The sequence below is a fragment of the Giraffa tippelskirchi genome, chromosome 2, assembly GCF_054371585.1.
Source record: "Giraffa tippelskirchi isolate mGirTip1 chromosome 2, T2T-mGirTip1v1.2.pri, whole genome shotgun sequence".
In the NCBI taxonomy this organism is placed as follows: Eukaryota; Metazoa; Chordata; class Mammalia; order Artiodactyla; family Giraffidae; genus Giraffa; species Giraffa tippelskirchi.
The window spans coordinates 38,023,871-38,046,509 of record NC_137276.1 but is presented as its reverse complement, the minus strand read 5'-3'; the positions used below and the strand labels follow the sequence as shown (position 1 = coordinate 38,046,509).

General features: G+C 41.0%; 1 protein-coding gene and 1 long non-coding RNA gene across 4 annotated transcripts in view; one reads left to right on the top strand and one right to left on the bottom strand.

Moving 5' to 3' along the window:
- The window catches only part of LOC145531861 (uncharacterized), a 289,352-nt gene that overhangs the window by 58,001 nt on the left and 208,712 nt on the right, over positions 1 to 22,639 (bottom strand). The gene's annotated exons all lie outside the window — the stretch shown is intronic.
- LOC145531877 (uncharacterized) lies at positions 1,447 to 22,201 on the top strand. Its single transcript, XR_014072834.1, has 4 exons — positions 1,447 to 1,762; positions 4,501 to 4,664; positions 15,283 to 15,997; positions 21,666 to 22,201. It is a non-coding gene; the product is annotated as an uncharacterized LOC145531877 (long non-coding RNA).

Sequence of the window (22,639 nt, the reverse complement as noted above, 5' to 3'; positions counted from 1 at the left end):
CAGTGATGTGTATCAGCTTTCAATATGAAACCCAACTAAGGGATTCTTAAAGATAATTTTAATCAAGCTCATTCTTACCTTCTGGGGCATCAGAGCAAACCATGACACTTTTACCATGACACGTGGAATATCAGAGAAGGGATATTAAAAGCTATTTGGAACAACCCCCTCAAAGTATAAAGACATAGAAACTCAAGCAGAAGAAGTTAAATGGCATATTCAACAGGAGTAGGATAAGTTACCCCCACTGTACCCTGTGGGTAATAGGCAGCTGTTAGGACTAGGACTCCATGCCTGAGTTACAAACTTAGCTCTGTCGTTCCCAGTGGTGTGTCTATGGGAAGGAGATTTCATTTTTGTCCTTTCACAGGTATCGAATAAAATAATACCTCTTTTCTTTTTGTTGCTGGTAAGTGAAATAACCCATGTAAATCTGACTTTAAAAATACTAATATAAATATAAGGAATTATTATTTTATCTGTACTAGGCTGCTTCTTGTTACCTTTGCCCTGTCCCTTCTGCTTCCTCTGTCTCTAAATTCTTATCTGTCTACTGTTGGGTGCTTCTCTATCTGTAGTAAACCAGTTGTTTCGTAATTGTAGAGTATAAACAGGCTTATGAGAAAGGTCCAGAAAAAGGGTTTGATTGGCTACTTACATGTCTATTAGTGTATGCAGTGTCCCACGTGGGAGTGACAACTGGTTACCTCCCAGCTCAGAGATTTTTATGCTCACTAAACGTGATGGTCAGGAAACCTAGATGTGATTAGTAGTGTCACATATGGGTTAAAATTACAGGTTTTGGCTAAAAACATCCTGGGTGGAGTGAAAGCCCTGAGAATGTCTAGTTTTGTGGCTTTTAGCAAATTATTTAATCTTTCTGAGTCAGGTTTTCCTCCTGTTAAAAGTGGATGTGTCAATGTCAGTTCAACAATTGTAACAAAGGTACCACTGTAGTGGGAGATGTTGGTGATGCGGAGAGTCACGTGTGTGGGGGAGCAGGGAATTTATGCGAAATCTCTTTTTCTCAATTTTTCTGTGAACCTAAAACAGTCTAAAAATAAGTCTTCAAATAATAAAAGATATACTGTTTTTACTACCCTTATTAGGGTTGCTGGGAGAAGGATGTAATTATGACTGTATGTACACAACTAAGAATTCTCTCACAGAGTAGCACTGAAACATGTATATTATCATATGTGAAACAGAACACCATTCCAGGTTTGATGCATGAGACAAATGCTCAGGGCTAGGGCAATGGGATGACCCAGAGGGATGGGATGGGGAGGGAGGTGGGAGGGGGGTTCAGGATGGGGAACACATGTAAACCCATGGCTGATTCATGTCAATGTATAGCAAAAACCACTACAATATTGTAAAGTAATTAGCCCCCAACTAAAATAAATACATTTATTAAAAAAAAATAAAAAAAGAATTCTCTCACAGAGCTGCCATCCATACTTGGAGTGTATGGCCCTCCCTTCAAACTTGGACAAGACTTTGCGATGATCTGGATGATGAGAATGCAGCAAAGGGACACGGCATGGCGTTCAAGCCAAGAATGGAAAAGATCATGCAGATTTTGCCTGCCTTCTCTTGGGATTCTGAGAATCAACAGATGCCAAGGAAGAAGCCTAACTAATGCAAATTCACTATTTGGAGAGATCCCAAAGAGTAAAGGGAGAATGAGACACAGAGAGAAAGAGAGAGATATCTGAGCTCCAGTTGGTCCTTTTGAGTCTTCTAGCTGAGGTACCACCATGTAAGTGAAGAAGCTCTCAAAAGACCCCAGCTCTGGGACTTCCCTGGTAGTCCAATAGCAAAGATTTCATGCTCCCAATGCTGGGGCCCAGGTTCCATTTCTGGTCCAGGAACTAGACCCCACATGCTGGAACTAAGAGTTTGCATGTGGCAACTAAGAGTTCACATGCCACAGGTAAAAGATCCCATGTGCTACAACTAAGACCTGGTGCAGCCAAACAAATAAATTAAAAAAAAAAAAAAGGTGACCCCAGCCCTAACCCTTGTCTGCCTGCATTTGTCTGAGAGACCCTCAGCATGAACCACCCGAGCCCAGTCAACCCTCAGAACCTTGAGAAATAATAATAATAATAAACTTGGTGTTTAAGGCTTCATTTTTGTTAACACCCAAGGTACTGCTCTGTCTCTGTATACTTAACTCATTGAACCCTCCCAGATCTGTTATTTTTCCCATTTTACATACTGAGTGGTTCATGTACAGAGAAGTTAAATGCATCAGGTGTGTTTTTTTCTGTGTAACAAATAACCCCCAATCTGGTAACTCAAAATAATAATTCTGCTGATCTGGGTCTGGTTGATCTTAGCTGGCCATATTCATGCATCTGTACTTAGCTGCTGGCTCACTGGGGGTGGGGAGTCTGTCATGGCCTCAGTCACACTTTAGGCCTTTCATGAGTTGTTATCTGTGGATACTGGGGTGGCTGGACCATGTCATCTCTCATCACTTCACAGGCAAGTCTGGGGTTGTTCACATGGTGGTTACAGTATTCCGGGAGAATGAGTGAAGCATTCAAGGGCTCCTGAGGTCTAACCTTGAGACTGGTACAGTGTCACTTCTGCCATATTTGTTCATTTAGAGTAGGTCAAAGTGCCAACCCAGAGCCAGGGGGGGTGAGGAAAACAGAATCTGCCTCTTGATGGCAAAGCATTTTTCAAAGGGCAAGGATATAAGGGGGGAGATTCCTGGGCCATTTTGCAACAGTTGGCCATATTATATAACTCACCCATTGTTAACACAGGTTGTAAGTGACAGAGCCAGGATCTGAATTCAGCAGCAGGGCTCCAAAAAGCATATTTTTACTACTCTACTGCCCTACTTCTGAGTATCTGAAATCAATTATTCTTGGTGAAAACCACTTGAAAAGACAAGTTGGCTCTATATCAAATTAGGATCCCAAAGCTATCAGAGTATGTTAGAGCAGAGAGTTTGCATCTTTGCTTAACTACTCACCAGCTCTTTGTTCTTGGGTAGATTACTCAAACCCTTCGAATCTCAGTGTCCTCTAGTGAAAAATGATACTTTTTGCAAAATTAAGTAGGATAATAAGGTACATTCAGTTCTACTATAACACAACATATGCATTTCCTAAAATCACTGTGCTGTGCCAAAGTACACAATAAAAACCACAAACTTACAGGAGAAACGAGGTTAGAAGCACAACACTAAAATACTGGTGAAACACAAAAAAGAGGAGGACACTAATGGAAATACTAGAGCAATTTTACATGATAAATGGTTAAGGTTAAGAAATACATAAATACTACAGTAAATATGGCCCTGTGAAAAGACCTGGAGTTGGCTGTGAAACTGGGTGCCAGAGGGTTGCCGCTTGTGGGTTATGGTGGAGCAGTGGATGGGTTGGTGGTGGTGGTTTAGTACCTAAGTTGTGTCCGACTCTTGTGACCCCGTGGACTGTAGCCCGCAAGACTCCTCTGGCCATGGGATTTCCTGGGCAAGAATACTGGAGTGGGTAGCCATTTCCTTCTCCAGGGGATCTTCCCGACCCAGGGATTGAACCCAGGTCTACTGTACTGCAGTCAATCTCCCGCATTGCAGGTGGATTCTTTATGGATTAAGCCACCAGGGAAGCCAGATTGGTGGGGGGGAGGGGGGTGTATCTGAAATTAGAAGGAAAGTTGTGACACTGGATATGGATGAGTTGACTCATGTGGCAAACTGAGGCAGCTGGTAGAGGTCTGATGTATGTCCGTGTACACACTTTGTATATTCATAGCAGTTGGATTCCATTGAGTTTTTGTTTTGGCCTAGGGGTTCCTGCAGACAAAGCTGTGTATAAGCAAATGAATTCACAGTATGTTCAAACTGTTCCCTAATACATGGTTCTTGAACAAGTTAGTGTTTTCAAAACAAGTATTTAAGTAGAATTGACTGTGAAGTTAGCATACATCCAGCACTTATTACCACTCAATAAATGTTAATATTAGCTCATTACTATTAATAATGAGGACTCACTGAACGTAGAAAAAAGGCATACCCTATTCAATGGCATTAATATATGTAAAGAGCAGAATATATGGGTGTCCAGCAAGGAATCTAGAAAAAGGAAGGCCAGTGAACAGGAATTGTCTATGTGTTTCCAGCACTGGCCAGAGAATCCAAGTGTCCTGCCTTCCTGGCAGGTCAATCTCAGTTTGGAGATGGATGGGTCAGGCTTAATGTCACTAGTTCTTAAGGTCATCCAACTTTCCCCTCCTTCTCCAAGTCCATGCGTGCCAAGGCCATGACTACCCACCAAACTTTGGATTATGATTTACCTCCTCATGTCTTTAGCAGGCTGCCTTCTCCTGCTGACATAAATGTTCAGAACCGTTTGGCAGTTACATTTCTTAGTATAAATTGGTAAATTGGCACTGCTTTGTACATCAGTCTCTTGTAAATTCCCGGGGATTAATCGACTACAAGCACACTGACACATTCCATTTTCTGGATCTGCAAAGCTGAGGAGCAGATGCTGGAATGCTGTGACCCTGAGAAGTGACTGTGCCCTGCCAGGTCTGACAGCTGCCTCCCCAGATGACACATTTACCCCTCCTCCAACTACAAGTGTGCTGGCATATAACTGCATCGGACCTGAACACACGTGCATGGGAGCAGCTAGAAGGTAGGCTCTGTTTAAGGCTCCATCTCTTGTGGAATTAGGACCATTTTCTTTGTTCATTAGTAATTCATTTCAGTAGCTGGGATGTGAACCTCAACGCATAGCATCTTTACTTACAAGACTTGGATTTTGGATAGCTGACTTTGAATGAATTTGCACCTGCAAAAACTTATTTTTCTCTTTCTTCAGGGGGTAAATTACCTTAGAAAGAAAAAGAGCATGACATTCAGCTGTCTACTCTATTCCCTATTCATTTTGAACCAAACCTGAACTAACAAAAGCAGGCATGATTAGTGTCATCAAAGACAGAACTTGGAGAGAAATAGACTGTTCTCTTATGTTTTCATTGCAATACTGTCAGACTTCTAACTCCATGATTGGGTCTGAAGTGCACCATTTTTGAAGATGCTAGGTTTGCAATCTTTTTTATTAGCAGGTGAGAAAATCTGTTGGCTTTACCTATGGATGAGCACATACTAGTACAAATAAACTGAAAATCTACACAAAAATGTTTGCAGATATTTGTTATAGTTTGAAGGCAAAAATAATCAGCCAATTAAGTAAACTGGAACCATGACCTTTCTCTGAAATTTCTTAAAACTTGTAATGTTCAATATATCAATGTTTGTCATAAGAATACCTTAATATTTAAACTAATTCAATTTATTTTGTATATTCCATTTTTCTATGGTTGCATGCATTTTCATTATCTCTAAATATTCATTCAATAACAATGATTTTTTTCAACAAACATTTAGTAAGTGCATTAATTGAATTCTAGGCATCATGTTATGTCCCAAAGATATAACAATTGTGATCATTGACCTCTAGGAGCTTGCTGTTGGCTTGACACAAAGTACAAATAAATGAATGCTTCTATAAATCATTCATTCATAGATTCACAAATCTTTATTGAGCACCTAAATGTCAGAAATTATTCTAAACATTGAGAATGCAACAATAAACCCAAGATACAAGGTCCCTGCTTTAGCAAGCTGGCATTGTAGGAGACAGTCAATGAATAAGTGAACAAATAAACAAGATAATTTCAGATGGCCATGAGAGCTATGAATAAAATAAAGTGGGTGAATTGATATAGAATGATGCACTAGGGAGTGTAACACTTTGCTGGGATCATTAGCAACAGCTTCTCTGAGTAGGTGACATCTGTGCTGAGATAGGAACATGAGGAAGTGGCCAGCGGAGAAGATCTGGAAGAGGAGTTTTCCATGCAGGGGAGCTATAATTTCAAAAGCCCTGAGAGGAGAACAAGTTTGGCATGTTGGAGACACTGTAAGCGAGGCAACATGGCTGGAGCAGGACTTTGTATGACATGGGGTCCTAGTTGCAGGCAGAGACCTCAAGACCATGGTAAAGCACTGAAGTTTTATCCTAAATGTGATAGGAGCAGCTGTGGTGGGGAGTCATTGAAAATTGAAATAGCCTTACTCAAGATCATGTTGACAATTTGTGTAGGGGCTAGATGGAAGTGGGTTTCCAAGGTGGCTTTTGCTATAACCCATGGGGAGATGGGTGAGCACAATCTCTGCAGTGACTCCAGTTACAATGTGATTGGTGTTATAATACTGTATATAAAAAGAGATACAAAAAGAGCCATGAGAGCACAGATGCAAGTGAGTTTAATTCTGCTTTGAAATGTTGGGACTTCATCAGGAAGGGCTTGTGGACTGCTACATGTGAGACTAAAGCAGGGATCGGAAAATTTCTGTGGAGGATCAAAGGGAAACATTTTAGGCTCTGAGAGATATATATTAGTTTTTTGCCGCAACTAATCAATTTTGTTGTTGAAGCTCAAAAGCAGCCATAGATGATGTGTGTAAATAAACAGGTGTGGCTGTGTTCTAATAAAACTTTATTGACAAAAACAGGCAGCCAATAGATTTGGCCTGTGGGCTGTGGTTTGGCAACCTCTGGTGTAGAGGTTATCATTTCCAGCACTGCTGAGTTTCTCTTTTTCCTCTGTGTTTTATGCCATTTCTCTCCACTCTCACTCTTCTGGTTTCATTTATATTAACTCTGAGAACCCAGATGTTTTTTCTACCTTATTGAAATAACTTACAGCATCATCAACCATGATGTCCCTCACTACCCAAAATTTTGCTCAAAGGATTGGCCTGATGGCCTGTGATAGTATGGTCTGAAACCTGCCCAGAACTCACATAGGTTTCTTAGTGGAAAGCCAACAACAGTCTTCATTTCTTAATCACTGCTTTATCTCTTGAGTTCATTTTCTGGTACTGAAACTGATTGATTACAAAGATATTGGAGTCATATTTTATTAGTCACGGCCTTCAGCTCCTATATGCAATCACATAGAAAGTTTTAGTGGCTCTTTCTCATAAAGTTTTCCATCCAGCTCAACATTAGCATGATCCATAACTCAACATTACCCTCAACATAAGTCATGATTCAACCAGAAAACAAAATACTGTAAATATTTAACAGAGTGAATGTGTATCACTGATGACGAAGCTAAAAATCTATATAGGGAGCAGTCAGATATCTCAGACATTAGCAATAGTAAGAAGCTGCTAGCAGCTGTATTCAAGGGTCTGGGGTTACTGTAGCCCAAGGACTAGAGTCACCAGTCAGAAAGAAGAATACCTGCCACTTGGCAGGAGCTGGAGCCATAGAAGAGACATGGTCAATGGCTGAGATGATGCCTAAGATAGTGAAGTAGAGGGAAAAATCACTTGGGTTCTTTCTTTGACTCCACAATCACCTGCCTGCCCTTCCGTAGGCCAGGCTTTGGCCAGAAGCCAGCTGACACAAGAGCCTGTGAAACGAAGTGAGACACGGCAGAGCAGAGAAGGGGAAGGGAGCAGATCCAAGGGAAATAAAGACCAAAGTAAGGAAGGGACTTGGTATCCTTTCCTAGATGGAAAGCTGAATGGGAAACACACACACACACACACAGTCAGAGGCAACCATCAGCTAGGCAGAGAGAAGAGCAGGGGGCCTGGAATCAGAGAGTTTTCTACTCACAGATACAGGGTGAAGTGTGCTTATCACAGGCAGTTAGAATAACAAAAATATGCAGCTGTTGGTCTCACAAACCTAAATATTTTCAAATGTACTTAGAAGGACAGTTAGTAGAGAAGTCTCCTGTCCCCCACCCACCCCACTGCCAGAGGGACTCACAACCAAGATGGAAGGAAGCCCACCTCCTTGTCAGCTTTCCCAGGCCCATTTACTGCCCATCTGTGATGGGAGCTGTTGAAGGAAAAGAGTTTGAAATTTGTCCAACCAGGCACTACGGACAGACTGCCTCAGAGCCAGCAGTGACCCAGAACTTCCTTGTCATTCATAGCTGATGACACAGCCGCAGCTGAGCTCAGTCCAGCTGGCCTGGGATATCCTTGCTTGGTGATGGAGAGTCTCCCCAAATTAGCAGCTTCAGCTTTCACACTCTGTAATTTTGTGTAAATATAGCCCTGACACAACCTGGATAAGTAAGAGGGTGATGAAATATGTGTGACACAAGCATTTTCATTCCTAAATTCACCAACAAACAGCCCTTCCTCAATCCATAGGGATGCCCCGGTAGTTATGCCAGAAGCAAGTCCTTGCTGACTTCTTTCACTGCCTAATGCCCTTCAATACCAGAATCTAGCCCTCCAACCCTTGGGTGATGGCATAAAAGAACTATGTCAGTAAGATCTCAATGGCTCTCCTGAAGGAACTCCCTCTGAAAGAGGTATCTCCTAAGAAATAAACTCATGTTTCTCCTTCCCAGACCCAGAAAAAATAGTTTAGTGACCTGGAAGAGGTCATCAGTGACTCCTGATGACCTGGGAACATGACAAAAGCAGTTTCAGTAGTTTGGTTTATATGCTGAGACATCACTGTCTCCTTCAACCTACTGATGTGGGGACTTCAAAAGGGAAAGTGATCATATCTAGGACCCACAGCTTCTGGGACCTAGAAAACAGTTGAATTATAAATGTTTTGAAGGAATCTCAGAAATATTTGGGGAAAGTCAACTCTCTTCTGTGAGTATTTCTAACTAAAGAGCAATGGGGAGTCTTCAGAGCAGGAGTTTTATGGGATTAATGTAAATACATTTGTACTCTTAGCTGGCTGGTACGTCTGAGTTTCAAGAATAGTTTCCTAACAGTGAGAAAGGACTCAAGATTGCATTGCCTCTAGTAAAAGTGAATTCTTGAGTGGCTGAAGCCTGGGCATTTCTAGTAAGCAGGGATTGCTGAGGGGATTTGAACCCTCAGAATCAAAGGTAAGAGAATTTCTGTGTAATATTCTTACTGGGCAGTTCCCCCCCCCACCACCACCCCAGTTTTCTTATCTGTCTCTTGGACTTTGCTGTGTTGCTATGAGGCTGCATATCTTTATTACTTTAGTCAATAGTTCTTTTTTTCATAGTCAAGAATGTGGGGGAACATAAGGACAGAGTGGCAACAGATGAGAGTCACGAGAGGCAGCTTTGGAAAAACAAACCTTCTGTAGGCTTATAGATCTTATAGGAATTTAGTTCACAGTTGCTTTGAGGATCCTGGATAGTTGCTGAAAATCTGTGCAGTAGGATGTGAGGAACTTCAAGTGCAAAGTTATGTTCTCTGTCCTTCCCACTTGCCCGTATGGCCACAACAGAATTATACAACTGACGAGAGATTCTTATAGGTTTTCTCAGCAGGATAGCACATTGATCATTTGGGGGCTTATTGAGGAAAATTGTCAAGCAGTCAACTGGTGCTTCTACACTGGCAAGCTGGCCCCATTACCAACCTGGTTTAAATAACTTGACAGCACAGAGTGTCAACAGTTCAGGCTCTGATGGATCACTTTAGACAGGAGAAAAACTAAATTACCCTTCCAATGGGCTGATAAGGTTGAAATATGTAAACAGAAGCAGTGTTCTCCTTGGAAAAAGTCCACTATAACATTTGAATCATAATGTCGTAGAGCCTGAGAACAGGAAGATTAATGATAATCTAGTAGAGTAAAATTAAGTTCTTCAGAAAAGTGAAAGAATTGGGGCAAAGTTATAGATATGATAACCCAAAACTCTCCCGCTTTGCTCTGTCAGTATGGGCATAGAATGTCTCTGACAATCTACCTGGTGCCAGGGGAAAATGACATTTTGCAAAAACAAACATACCAACCAACCAAGCCAACAACCAATTCAAAATTATTGTGCTATTTGTGACCTTCATTTTATTTAACCTTGTCCTTGTAAGTTAATGGGTCAAGACAGAAGTCCATTACTAGAGCTGTTATTTTCTTTAGTTTATTTACATTGCTTTGTTTGGCAGGAGAACTTTAGCCTCTTTTATTTTCTGTGTGTGCAAAAGTTTTTGTTTATGATATTAAATTTTCTACTATTTTATGGTGTAGATAACCTTTATCAACTTCTGTTTTATCCTTATAAAAATATTCCCTTATGCATCTTGTATAAATATTAAAATCCTCAAGTCATCCCTGCGTGAAATTCATTCTTATTTTACAAAGAAATTGAAGAAGCCAGCTGATTTCAGTTAAAATATTATTTATAAAAGTTACTATTGCCTCCATATACTAAACCCACTTTCACCCCTTTGCTTTTACCTAAAAAAATTTTTTTATCCCATTATTTAGAATCAATGCAAAGACATAAAACTGCCCTGGGGCTCATAAAGTCTGAGTAACAAAATAGAGAAATGAAAAAGGAGAAAATATAGGATAAAATATTACTGTCTCCCCAGAATAGTTGCAGAATTGAGGTGTGTATGAGGCGTGGGTCTATTTTTCAGATCACTTTAATCCTCTTTCATATTGTATGTTTTGACTTGATCATTGTAAGTACTTTTAATCAGTTGCAGTAAGATAGCTTTGGCTTTCAACTTGAGTTTAAAAATATATTATGCAAATACATATGACTATAAAAGTTACCTCTATACACAGAAATGGAACATGATGTTAACTTGTTTTTTGGTTTAATAGAGGAGTTTGCCTTATGTCTGAAATCTTTATACAACAAATATATTCTGAGCATATGCTGTATGATAAGTCTTCTGCTAGGTATAAATTATGCAGCTATCATTGGGTCAACATTTTTTATATAGCATACTCAGATGTCTAAAAAGGAGGTGAGATATACAAATTGGAATGATTTCCTTGCAGAGGGGCTGGGAGTTGTAAGAAGAACCATCTTCACAATCAATGCATTTCACTTTCTGCTAGGATTAAATAGTTTTCCTCTTGTTTAGTTCAGTCTCTTTTTGGTTCAAGCTTCTGCTCCCTACCAGGCTTTCACATGTCCATCCCATATCGTCTCCCTCCCCAAGATGGAATCAGTAAGGATGGCAAATAATGCATCTCCTCTGGAGAAGAGAGGCAACTGTTACATATATGGGTCTTTGTGTCATCCTGTAGTTCTCTTTTTTAAAATGTTATTGAATTATAATTGATTTACAATGTTGTATTTAATTTCTGCTGAACAGCACAGTGACTATACATCTATTCTTTTTCATTCTTTTTCTGTTATGGTTTATCATAGGATAGTGAATATAGTCAGAGAAGGCAATGGCACCCCACTCCAGTACTCTTGCCTGGAAAATCCCATGGATGGAGGAGCCTGGTAGGCTACAGTCCATGGGGTCGCTAGGAGTCAGACACGACTGAGCGACTTCACTTTCACTTTTCACTTTCATGCACTGGAGAAGGAAATGGCAACCCACTCCAGTATTCTTGCCTGGAGAATCCCAGGGATGGCGGAGCCTGGTGGGCTGCCGTCTATGGGGTCGCACAGAGTCGGACACGACTGAAGTGACTTAGCAGCAGCAGCAGTGAATATAGTTCTCTTACTATACAATAGATCCTCGTTGTTTATCCATCATATATATAATAATTACATCTGTTAATTCTAAACTCCCAGTCCTCTCTCTCCCACTTCTTCCCCACGATGGCAACCACAAGTCTGTTCTCTATATCTGTGAGTTTGTTTTTATTACATGTGCTTTGTGTGTGTGTATTAGATACTTAGTCACGTCGGACTTTTTGCGACCCCATGGACTGTAACCTGCCAGGTTCCTCTGTCCATGGGATTCCCCAGGCAACAATACTGGAGTGGGTAGCCATTCCCTTCTCCAGGGGATCTTCCTGACCCAGGGATCAAACAAAGGGCTCCTGCATTGCAGGCAGATTCTTTACTGTCTGAGCCACCAGATATGTTCATTTGTGTCATATTTTAGATTCCACATATAAGTGATAGCATTTGTCTCTTTCTGAATTATTTTGCTTAGTATGATAATCTCTAGGTCCATCCACATTGCTGTAAATGGCATTATTTAATTCCTTTTATGGCTGCATTACTGACCTCTTGTTGAGATGTCCTTGTCCACTGAGTGGCCAGCTCTTATCTGAGGTACATGACTGGTCATGTCCTATTCTCTCAGTACAGACAGCATTCCCTGGGATCTCCGCCATCTCCCTGCTGACCAGCCAAGGCCTGGCCCATTTGCCCTGAAGCCATCACTCTGCACACCTACTGCACCAGACCCATCAGCTATGTGTCTCCTGCAAGGTCACAGGAGCTTCTGGTGCCCACTCTGTGACTCTTTCTCTATCCAATACTCCTGCGCTTCCACCTCCACCATTTTATCCTGTGTGGCTGCATCCTCTGAGGCCGGCTTCTTTCAAGAATAGGGGCACGGATTCCTCTCGGCTCAGCTTTTCCCTCTGCTGCAATACATCTGGGCCTTTTATATCATTTCCTTCCCTGGTGGCTCAGTGATAAAGAATCCACCTACAATGCAGGGGACCCAGGTTTGATCCCTGGGTCAGGAAGATGTCCTGGAGGAGGGAATGGCAACCCACTCCAGTATTCTTGCCTAGGGAATCCCATGGATGAAGGAACCTTGTAGTCCATAGGGTCACAAAGAGTCAGACATGACTGAAGTGACTGAGCACACAGGCACTTCTTCCAAAAGTGTATATAGAAAGGAGGATTTGCATAAGGTTCCCCAGGCTTTGACATTATGGGCCTTTGCCAACAAAGCTCCGTACAGTCAAAGCTGTGATTTTTCCAGTAGTCATATATGTGAGAGTCAGACTATAAAGAAGGCTGAGCACTGAAGAATTGATGCTTTTGAACTGTGATGTCGGAGAAGACTCTTGAGAGTCCCTTGGATCCCTTGAGAGTCCCAGTCAATCCTAAAGGAAATCAACCCTGAATATTCATTGGAAGGACTGATGCTGAAGTTGAAGTTCCAATACTTTGGCCACCTGATGCGAACAGCCAACTTCTTAGAAAAGACTCTGATGCTGGGAAAGATAGAAGACAGGAGGAGAAGGGGATGACAGCGGACGCGGTGGTTGGATGGCATCACTGACTCAATGGACATGAGTTTGAGCAAGCTCCGGGAGATGGCGAAGAACAGGGAAGCTTAGCATGCTGCAGTCCATGGGGTCACAAAGAGTCAGACGTGACTGAGTGACTGAACAACAACCACCCCAGGCTGCAGAACCAGAAGGCTCTTCACCTGGTTTGTGTGAGGTAGGGATTGTCTTACACTGCAGCACAGCGTGTTTACACTACAGTTTTCAGCAAAGCTTTTCTCCTGTGAGAAAAAAAAAATTTGTTTTTGAGATGAATGTTGCCCATTCCAAGTATTACAGGTGAGTAAACTTCACTTGGGGGCTTCCCTCGTGGCTCAGCTGTAAAGAATCTGTCTGCAATGCAGGAGACATAGGTTAGATCCCTGGGTTGGGAAGGTCCTTGGAGAAGGAAATGGCAACGCACCCCAGTACTCTTGCCTGGGAAATCCCATGGACAGAGGAGCCTGATGGGCTACAGTCCATGGGGCTGCAAAGAGTCTGGAATAACTTAGCAATTAAACAACAATAAACTTCACTTGTGAGGCAAGAATTGAACATACTCTCTTGAGATATACCAAGATACCGCAGTGGTCTGCAGGTGGTGAGAAAGAGAAAGTTGGGTCCTAAGCCCAGAACCTGCCTCAATGTGACCTCCACCAGGGCATGTTGCCATCCCCTCTCAATGAGGCCCACTCCTAGGCTTCAGCCTGTTCACTCTCCAAATCTCTCCTTTTTATCTTATAGCACCTTCCCCCATGGTCTCCCATTTTCTGTACCTTTAGACTGTAAACCAGTCTATAAATTATTTACATGAAGTACCATGAGATTTCTGGACTGTCATCTTATTCCTTTCTTTTTGACAGCTATCCACTTTTAGACAAAGGGTAGGGAGAACAATGCTGTCTACTACAAGAAGCTCTGAGGATGGGGTAGAATTCAGCAAAGTATGTTCCCATGCTTTCCTCAGTCACTCGTGTGAATTAAGACAAATAAAGCATTGCACTTCCACTACAGACTCCAAGGTCAGAGCTTCTTTGATGAAAGAGGAAAAGAGGAAGAAATCTTTTATTTCTAAAATCTGTTGTAAGACTACATTACCAAAGGAAGAGAGGAAATACTTAAAAGGAGAAAAAGGATGGCTAAAATCAAGGCTATATATTGTCATTCTGCTTACTTAACTTATATGCAGAGTACATCATGTGAAATGCTGGGCTGGACGAAGCACAGGCTAGAATCAAGATTGCCAGGAGAAATATCTATAATCTCAGATACACAGATGACACCACCCTTAGGGCAGAAAGTGAAGAGGAACTAAAGAGCCTCTTGATGAAACTGAAAGAGGAGAGTGAAAAAGCTGTCTTAATACTCAACATTCAAAAAACTAAGATCATGGCCTCCCATCCCATCGCTTCATGACAAATAGTTGGGGAAACAATGGAAACAGTGACAGACTTTGTTTTCTTGGGCTGTAAGATCACTGCAGATGGTAACTGCAGCCTTGAGATTGAAAGACGCTGGCTCCTTGGAAGAAGAGCTATGACCAACCTAGACAGCATACTACAAAGCAGAGACATTACTTTGCCAACAAAGATCTGTCTAGTCAAAGCTATGGTTTTTCCAGTAGTCATGTATGGATGTGAGAGTTGGACCATGAAGAGGGCTGACTGGCAAATAATTAACGCTTTTGAACTTTGGTGTTGGAGAGGACTCTTGAGAGTCCCTTGGACTGCAAGTCAGTCCTAAAGGATATCAGTCCTGAATATTTATTGGAAGGACTGATGCTGAAGCTGAAACTCCAATACTTTGGCCACCTGATGCTAAGAACTGACTCATTGGAAAAGACCCTGATGCTAGGAAAGATTGAAGGCAGGAGAAGGGGACGACAGAGGATGAGATGGTTGGATGGCATCACCAACCCAATGGACATGAGTTTGAGCAAGCTCTGGGAGTTGATGATGGACAGGGAAGCCTGGTGTTGTGCAGTCCATGGGGTCACAAAGAGTCAGACACCACTGAGCGACTGAACTGAACTGAAGATTTATGACATGTTTTTCCACAAGTATTTAAATATTCCTCAAGCCTTTCCACTTACAACAAGGACAACGGATGCTCATTTATGTGTGTGTGTGTGTATGTTTGAGTGATGATGGAAACATCATTTGCTTGAAATCTCGTGTTTTAGTTTATGTATGAGAAAATTTTATTCTAATCTGGAATATATCTCTCTTTTAATGGAAAGAAAATGACCTCATAGTAAAACTACTTTTCCATGTTTATCTTTTGGTAGGACTCCAACCCTAGGTTGAGAACCACTGCCTTATTCTCTTTACTGAAGAGGGTGTATGGAAGAAATGGCTAGCTGTCCACCAAGATTCACTCTCCCCTTCCACAATGTAGAGTCATTTGGGGAAGGAGCTGAAATGAGGGACTACATTTCTCACCAGTCACCTCCAACTCCACCTTCTCCACCAGCATCTGAGTATGAACTTGTGATTTGTTTTAGCCAATGAACTATGAGCAGAAGAAATGCTTTTTCTCCATGTTCCAGAATGCTGTGATTGAGAAACTGGTTTGTACCTTACACTGGTCAGAATGGCCATCATCAAAAAGTCTACAAACAATAAATGCTGGAGAGGGAGTGGAAAAAAGGGAACCCTTCTACACTGTTAGTGTAAATGTAGATTGGTAAAACCACTATGGAGAACAGTATGGCGGTTCCTTAAAAAACTAAAAATAGAACTACCATATGCTCCAGCAATCCCACTCTTGGCCATATATCTGGAGAAAACCATAATTTAAAAAAATACATGCACTTCCTCAATGTTCATTGCAGCACTATTCACAATAGTCAAGACATGGAAGTAAATGTTCTTCAACAGATGAATGGATAAATAAGAGGTGGTATATTTATATAATGGAATACTGCTCAGCCATAAAAAGGAATGATATTAAGCCATTTTGCAGCAACATGGATGAACCCAGAGATGATCATACTAAGTGAAGTAAGTCAGACAGAGAAAGATAAATACCATATTATATCACTTATAAGTGTGGAATCTAAAAAAATGATACAAATGAACCTATTTACAAAACAGAAACAGACTCACAGACTTTGAAAGCAAATTTATGGTTAATAAAGGGGAAAGGTATGGGGGGAGGGATAAATCAGGAGTTTGGGATTAATATATACACATTACTGAAAGCACCTAGTATAGCTGAAGTTTTATATCTGAAAAAAGTTAAAATGAGGTGTAGTCAAGACTTGATTCTGAATGACTTCTTCCTTTTTCACAGTAATATTGAAAAGTCCATCTTTAGTGAATGGGGCTTAGCAGAGAATATTAACTACATCAATGAATATATATACTGAGTCCAAAACACTTATTATTATGCTAAGAGCTCCACATTTTTCTCATGTACTCTTTATAGAAATCCTTAGAGAACTTAATTTGCACACTCTCATACAAGCGGAAATGGACAAAGGTGTAATTTGAACTCGGACCTGTTGGAATTCTGAAGACCATGTCTTTTCTATGAAGCAATGTCATTCTCCTTCAGTCAGTCAGTACAGTTGCTCAGTCATGTCCAACTCTTTGCAACCCCATGGACTGCAGCACGCCAGGCTTCCCTATCTATCATCAACTCCCAGAGCTTGTCATTCTCCTTGCACCAAACAAAATTGCATGGAAGAAGAGGTAACTGCTAGATAGCACTCGCCACTGATATCATGGCCATTTTTTCCCAACTGTGATCAAAATGGCAAGAGCAATGGCTCTGCTAAGTGCATATAGATTTCTAGAGTGTTCCCTGAAGGTACAAGACCTTGGTTTTTACCAAAGCAATCCCTCATTCATCGTTCATACTGTCCATCCTGACTTTAGATGATGTCACTAGCTGCTACATCATCACTCAGTTCAATGGCTTCTTTATAAGATGAGAACAAAACTAGGATGGTCAAGGCCAAGGCAGTGAGGTCTGGATGGGCAAACCTCATGTAGTGTTCCCAGGAACAGATAAGTAGGAAAGGGATGGGCAGAGAAATAGTACATGCGTGCTAAGTCACTTCAGTAGTGTCCAACTCTCTGCAACTCCATGGACTGTAGTCCGCCAGGCTTCTCAGTTCATGGGATTCTCCAAGCAAGAATACTGGAGTGGGTTCCTGTGCCCTCCTCCAGGGGATATTCCGGATCCAGGGATGGAACTTGCATCTCTTGGATTGGCAGGCAGGAGCTTTACCACCAGCACCACTGGGGAAACCCAGGGAAACAGACAAGGGTGCAATTATAAATGAAGCCTTAGACCGAGGTTCTGCTCTGAGGCAAATGCAGACTTTGTGCTCCCTCATCAGCTAGTCTGGCTGGCCAGGCCCTTCCCTCTCTGCAGAGCAGCTCTCTCAGGCAGCAGCATGTAGCAGCAGGGCCAGCAAAAGCAAGCAGAAGCTGGATGCAAAGATCAGGTGAAAGAATGTCATCAGAGCTCACTCTAGACTCCAAGACGTGTGCTTCCTCCTGAGTTGTGTGTAACTTTGGAATAAAATTGTTTCTCCCAAATTATGTAAACAAAAGTGTAACACAATAAAAGCACCCAGGACTTCCCTGGTGGTCCAGTGGTTAAGACTCTGGGCTTCTACTTCAGGGGGTACAGGTTTGTTCCCTGGTTGGTAAAGTTCCACACACCTCACTGTGGACAAACCCAAGAAGAGATATTCAAAGGGCATCTTCAAGGACTGCAGAGTTACATGGTTGGGAAATTTCTTAGTTCCAACAGAAAAAAAAAAAAAATCACCCGTATAAGACCTATGGCTTCAACAGTTTGTGTGAATGTGGTATTCTCCCTTGAGCTTTCCTGGAACTGAAGGGAAAAGGAGACCATTTTTGTTATTGTTTTTTTCCTCCCTCTCTTAACTTCACATTTTTGGAAGCCTATATTTGGATGAGGGCTTCCTTTGTGGCTCAGATGGTAAAGAATCTTCCTGGGTTCAACTCCTGGATCTTCCCTGGGAAGAATCCCCGGGGAAGGGAATGGGACCCCACTCTAGTATTCTTGCCTGGAAAATCCCATGGACAGAGGAGCCTGGCAGGCTACAGCCCATGTGGTCGCAAATAGTCAGACATGACTGAGTGGTGGACTTTCAATTTCATTTCAATGAACCACAGTTTGTTGGTGTAATAAATCAATTCTATTATTGTTTCTCAAGAAAAAATGAATTAATAGTACTGACATCTTGCTACATTTATAAAAAGGCCTCTGTCATCCTTGTTTCCCTTCTGCAGCTTCTCTTCATGTCTTTATTTCTACTGGGTATATAATTGTTCTGATCAATAGTAGAACCAATGACATTTATTTCAATGAGCTGCATTAATACTTCTTCAGAGTTGACCAACACTTTACCAGTCACTCCTGGGAGCATATCTGCTCCAAGACCCATCTAGTAATCAGGAGATCTCGTCATCTCTTTTCTCCTGTTTCAGGTGCCATTATGGGCTCTGAACTTGACCAGGCAGGAGTCTACCTATGTTTAACACTGTGATTGACCTTCACTCACAACCAGAGCCACAACAAATAAGTTGTGAATCTTCCATTGAGAACAATAAAAGTGTTTGCTGAGAAGGACTAACCCCTCTCTAAGCTATGAGCCACATGCTATGTTCCATTTAGCAAACCAAGTAGATTACATAGAATGCCTATTAAGGTTTGAATGCTAACTTCCCACCCTTCTTCCCCAAGGACTGGGAGAAAGTCTCTGACTCTGTCTCATTTGTATCCTCATCTTCTCATGTCATCTATGGCCTCCAACATTCACTGATCCTTGGGTCTGCTCATTGCATTTCTCAGGCTTGTCTGTGTCAGAATGTGTACTTCATTCTGATTAGTCCTTGTTCTCCAGAGAATCCTCTCCTTCTGTAGTTGCCCAAAGTGCATGCTTTCCACAAAGTGCTGCATTTGGCTCTCCCAAATTCAACTTACACCATTCTTGGGTATAAAAACAAGAGGGAAGTTGGTCTTCAACCCACACTTTATAACCAGCCAACCAAAACCACCAGTTACACCAAAAATACCTTCCTTCTCCTGCACTGTCCATCCTCTGACTGAGGCCCTCTGAGTGAAGTTATCAATGTGTCAGTGTGCACACTTACTCTCTGGCACCATTGTGCCTGTGCCCCAGGAAGCACCCCATGGTTTTATGCTCCCTCTCATCATGTGGGCTTCACAGAGGTCCTCTGTATGTGGGCAGGGCCCAAGGTTCAGAAAGTGGACATGCATAGTTCCCTACATTGCTGCTCCACATGGAAATGTAGACTGGAAATTGTAATCACATCTTGGGCCAATTATCAGAATCTCTGCCCCATAAAGAAGAGAAATAGAGAGACAGACTGATTTCTTTTAATTAGTACAGTTAGTGAAATATAACCTGTCACTTACCACTAATCAAACATGAGCACTTCGAAGTTTCTGTGACTTCAGAAAAGGCACTTATGCTTAATTTATAATCAGTTCCAGAAAAGTAAGTGACATTCCATAGATGAAATACAAGATAGCCAAACTAGGATACATTAACATCACATTTGGCTATATTTTTTAAATTATATGAAGCAATAAATTGAGATGGATTAGTAACCAGAGAGAAGCTGAGAAATGTTAGGCATCTGAAAAGACATGTATCATCACATATGCAATTGACTATCAAAAATACTGATTGCTTCCATTACAGAAGAAGTCAGACTCTGATAAAGGAGAGAAATCTTTCATAAGCATTTTTTAAAAGGTACTAAAATATTGCATACCTCTTTCTGTTTTCAACTGGATGGAGAACTCTTATTCTCACATTAAAAGCTCTTTGTCACTCTCCTTCTATAAGTCACTTCTCATTGCTTGAAATGTGGGCCAATTCTGTAGGCTTATCCTCAGATTTTTGTTGTTGTTGTTACTATGGGCTAAAATCCACCATTAGACTTTCAAAGAAGATTCAGGTATGACGCATAGCAAACACTATAGAAGTAGAGTCTCTTAGTATCAGAGGAGGCAATGGCAACCCACTCCAGTATTCTTGCCTGGAAAAATCACATGGGCAGAGGAGCCGAGCGTGCTGGAGTCCATGGAGTTGCAGACAGCTGGACACAACTGAGTGACTGAACACACAGCACACACTCTTAGCATAGTTTGTAATTCAGAGGTAATTTCATAAAAAAAGAATCATGATAGTAAAACATCATATGACTGTGTTGTTTTTAATGTAGCATCTAAGATGATTTAAGTTGGATTTTGGAAGGAATCCATGCGAAAGACAGACCTAAAAGTAATTTTTTTTTCCTGAAAATAATATCAAGTAGATGTTGATTTGAAGGGATGGAGTAGAGAAGTGTATTGGGCACTGTCATCCACTTTGAATGTAGGCATGATCAGACATGAACTGGTGCCAGGCAAAGACCTTTCTATGGCTGCTTCAAATCTTCTGTGCTTCTCCCTTTTGCTCAATCTTTAGACGTCTCTCGGATTATTACCATCCTTTTATTTTTCAGTATTAACTGAGATTTCTGAGCTTCACTCTCTTTTTCCTAATTATAATTTCTCAAATACATGAACAGTTTCAGATTTTACCATGTCAGATAAAACCAAATGAAACAAAACTGCTTACTGTCTTAGCCGATCAAGGACCCAAATTTCAGGCATCTAAGAGATGGTGAAAGGAATGAGAAGATGATGAGATTCCTAAAGGATATGGAAATCAATGCCTTTGATTCTCTTTGGAAAAAGAAAAATAAAAAATTATACTTGATGAAAGAGTACTGAGCCTTGGTCAGGGCCAAGACTTATGTAGCCTAACCCTAACCCTAATTCTTATTGCTTGCACAGATATTTGAGACCTGAATTTAAGAATGAAATAAATTCCTTCTCATCAACAGTTGAAGGTAAAGTTATATCAGCAAGCCTTGAGTCAAAAAAAAAAAAGTGTCTATCTATCATCTACATATTTTTGTTCATCATTCTGTAAGGAAAATTTTAACATTTTAGAATGGGAAAAAGGATTACTAGGTATCTATTCAGTGGAATGCCAGAGTCTCAGGATAGTCTGCTCTTACAGGGATGTGAACCTTTGTCTTTCACTAGGCATTATACTTTGTTAGAACCTTGACCACCTGATGCGAAGAGCCAACACATTGGAAAAGACCCTGATGCTGGGAAAGACTGGGGGCAGGAGGAGAAGGGAGCAACAGAGGATGAGATGGTTGCATAGTATCACTAACTCAGTGGACATGAATTTGAGCAAACTCTGGGAGATTGTGAAGAACAGAAAAGCCTGGCACACTGAAGTCCATGGGGTCACAAAGAGTCAGACATGACTTAGCAACTGAACAACAACAAGAGACTGCTATACAACACTGAAGAAAAAGACTAGCTAGTAGAAAATGGAAATTATCCAATGCAAATATTTCCTCTTGGCTTTGCAAATGATTCCTGTTCATGGCAGTCCAAATGAATTTTGTCCAGTAGAGAATATAAATCAAATCCACATTGTTAGAAGCAGTTCTAACAACTTACCTGTTCCCTTATTAATGTGCCAAAAGTATTTTGACATGTGTTCATTTTATATATATATATGAGTCATAACTTTATATTTGTTGGAAGACTAATAATAATACTCAATAACGGTCTTCTTTTCCCTTTTAGAGTTAAAAGGATTCTGGAGAGAATGCCATCATGCCAGTAGGAGCAGAATCTCTTGGTATCACTGTGGAATACTTTTGCAGAATATCAGAAAGATTTGGGATATGGTTAGGTGTGGAGAGGGCTGAAAACATTGTGATAATGAGAACAAAGAGCCAACTGTTTTCTCTACATACTCATGTTTCTAGGTGTGCACTACACAGATATGCTTCTGAGAGAAAAGGACAGAGTAGAGAGAGAATTTCTTTCCTGAACTTTTCTCTTATCCTTTGTTTCTTGACTTAATATTTCTAATACATCATTATTTGTTTTGCTTTCTTCCTAGAAGAAATTTCACAGAATGCTGGCAATTTATACAGCAGATATATTTACTTTGGCATGCTGTCATTTTCATTTCTTTCAAGAGAAAATAATTTCAAAATACTTTGTCAGTAAAAATTTTGTACATCTGTCTTTCTAGAATATATATCATGTCATCCATTATTCCTTCACTCACCCAAACCCTATGATTAATCAAAAACCTTAGTTGATTTTAAAAATTTCTTACTAAATGTTTTAGTGCTTTCCTATAAGCTACCGGGGCAGATCCTGGACAAGCCTGTGAACCGTGAATAAGATGCAGCCTATGATTAGGGAACAAGAGCAGCAAAATTCAACTGAAAGCTGTAGGATTAGTAACAGACCGGCTCAGTGATTCCCCAGTAGAGTTTGTGGTTGTAGACTGAGTGAGAAGACAGACTTGCAGTGGAGAGTGCATGTTGAACATGCCTAGTCAACTCAGCGTGCTGCTGAAACATTGTTCATCTGTTTCTTTCTCTGGAAGTTGTCATCAACTGATGCTATGTCCCCACAAATGCCATGAGCACGGCCAGGGAAGACCTTGGTGGGAGACCTAAATATGTTTCTTTCCCTACGTATTTGAGCTCCAAAGATTCATAGCCACCTTCAGGAAACTTACTGTAAAATGTTTAAGAAAG